We start from the raw sequence: 2,773 nt of genomic DNA, 5'->3' as shown, positions 1-2,773 counted from the left end.
GTGTGTGTGTGTGTGTGTAAATGAGACAGTACAGTGTTTATGCTGTGTGTGTGTGTGTGTGTGTGTGTGTGTGAGTGTGTAAATGAGAGAGTACAGTGTTTATGCTGTGTGTGTGTGTTTGTGTGTGTGTGAGTGTGTAAATGAGAGAGTACAGTGTTTATGCTGTGTGTGTGTGTGTGTGTGTGTGTGTAAATGAGAGAGTACAGTGTTTATGCTGTGTGTGTGTGTGTGTGTGTGTGTAAATGAGAGAGTACAGTGTTTATGCTGTGTGTGTGTGTGTGTGTGTGTGTGTGTGTGTGTGTGTGTAAATGAGAGAGTACAGTGTTTATACTGTGTGTGTGTGTGTGTGTGTGTGAGTGTGAGTGTGTAAATGAGAGAGTACAGTGTTTATGCTGTGTGTGTGTTTGTGTGTGTGAGTGTAAATGAGAGAGTACAGTGTTTATGCTGTGTGTGTGTGTGTGTGTGTGTGTGTGTGTAAATGAGAGAGTACAGTGTTTATGCTGTGTGTGTGTGTGTGTGTGTGTGTGTGTGTGTGTGTGTGTAAATGAGAGAGTACAGTGTTTATGCTGTGTGTGTGTGTGTGTGTTTGTGTGAGTGTGTAAATGAGAGAGTACAGTGTTTATGCTGTGTGTGTGTGTGTGTGTGTGTGAGTGTGTAAATGAGAGAGTACAGTGTTTATGCTGTGTGTGTGTGTGTGTGTGTGTGAGTGTGTAAATGAGAGAGTACAGTGTTTATGCTGTGTGTGTGTGTGTGTGTGTGTGTGTGAGTGTGTAAATGAGAGAGTACAGTGTTTATGCTGTGTGTGTGTGTGTGTGAGTGTGTAAATGAGAGAGTACAGTGTTTATGCTGTGTGTGTGTGTGTGTGTGTGTAAATGAGAGAGTACAGTGTTTATGCTGTGTGTGTGTGTGTGTGTGTGTGTGAGTGTGTAAATGAGAGAGTACAGTGTTTATGCTGTGTGTGTGTGTGTGTGTGTGTGTGTGTGAGTGTGTAAATGAGAGAGTAGAGTGTTTATGCTGTGTGTGTGTGTGTGTGTGTGAGTGTGTAAATGAGAGAGTACAGTGTTTATGCTGTGTGTGTGTGTGTGTGTGTGTGAGTGTGTAAATGAGAGAGTACAGTGTTTATGCTGTGTGTGTGTGTGTGTGTGTGTGTGAGTGTGTAAATGAGAGAGTACAGTGTTTATGCTGTGTGTGTGTGTTTGTGTGAGTGTGTAAATGAGAGAGTACAGTGTTTATACTGTGTGTGTGTGTGTGTGTGTGTGAGTGTGTAAATGAGAGAGTACAGTGTTTATGCTGTGTGTGTGTGTGTAAATGAGAGAGTACAGTGTTTATGCTGTGTGTGTGTGTGTGTGTGTGTGTGAGTGTGTAAATGAGAGAGTACAGTGTTTATGCTGTGTGTGTGTGTGTGTGAGTGTGTAAATGAGAGAGTACAGTGTTTATGCTGTGTGTGTGTGTGTGTGTGTGTGTGAGTGTGTAAATGAGAGAGTACAGTGTTTATGCTGTGTGTGTGTGTGTGTGTGTAAATGAGAGAGTACAGTGTTTATGCTGTGTGTGTGTGTGTGTGTGTGTGTGAGTGTGTATATGTAAATGAGAGAGTACAGTGTTTATACTGTGTGTGTGTGTGTGTGTGTGAGTGTGTAAATGAGAGAGTACAGTGTTTATGCTGTGTGTGTGTGTGTGTGTGTGTGTGAGTGTGTAAATGAGAGAGTACAGTGTTTATGCTGTGTGTGTGTGTGTGTGTGTGTGTGAGTGTGTAAATGAGAGAGTACAGTGTTTATGCTGTGTGTGTGTGTGTGTGTGTGTGAGTGTGTATATGTAAATGAGAGAGTACAGTGTTTATGCTGTGTGTGTGTGTGTGTGTGTGTGTGTGTGTGAGTGTGTAAATGAGAGAGTACAGTGTTTATGCTGTGTGTGTGTGTGTGTGTGTGAGTGTGTAAATGAGAGAGTACAGTGTTTATGCTGTGTGTGTGTGTGTGTGTGAGTGTGTAAATGAGAGAGTACAGTGTTTATGCTGTGTGTGTGTGTGTGTGTGTGTGAGTGTGTAAATGAGAGAGTACAGTGTTTATGCTGTGTGTGTGTGTGTGTGTGTGTGTGAGTGTGTAAATGAGAGAGTACAGTGTTTATGCTGTGTGTGTGTGTGTGTGTGTGAGTGTGTAAATGAGAGAGTACAGTGTTTATGCTGTGTGTGTGTGTTTGTGTGTGTGTGAGTGTGTAAATGAGAGAGTACAGTGTTTATGCTGTGTGTGTGTGTGTGTGTGTGAGTGTGTAAATGAGAGAGTACAGTGTTTATGCTGTGTGTGTGTGTGTGTGTGTGTGTGTGTGTAAATGAGAGAGTACAGTGTTTATGCTGTGTGTGTGTGTGTGTGTGTGAGTGTGTAAATGAGAGAGTACAGTGTTTATGCTGTGTGTGTGTGTGTGTGTGTGAGTGTGTAAATGAGAGAGTACAGTGTTTATGCTGTGTGTGTGTGTGTGTGAGTGTGTAAATGAGAGAGTACAGTGTTTATGCTGTGTGTGTGTGTGTGTGTGTGAGTGTGTAAATGAGAGAGTACAGTGTTTATGCTGTGTGTGTGTGTGTGTGTGTAAATGAGAGAGTACAGTGTTTATGCTGTGTGTGTGTGTGTGTGTGTGTGAGTGTGTAAATGAGAGAGTACAGTGTTTATGCTGTGTGTGTGTGTGTGTGTGTGTGTGAGTGTGTAAATGAGAGAGTACAGTGTTTATGCTGTGTGTGTGTGTGTGTGTGTAAATGAGAGAGTACAGTGTTTATGCTGTGTGTGTG

Source organism: Hemibagrus wyckioides, linkage group LG15 (assembly GCF_019097595.1).
Source record: "Hemibagrus wyckioides isolate EC202008001 linkage group LG15, SWU_Hwy_1.0, whole genome shotgun sequence".
Lineage (NCBI taxonomy): Eukaryota > Metazoa > Chordata > Actinopteri > Siluriformes > Bagridae > Hemibagrus > Hemibagrus wyckioides.
The sequence above is the reverse complement of the archived record's forward strand: the minus strand, read 5'-3'. Positions refer to the sequence as shown.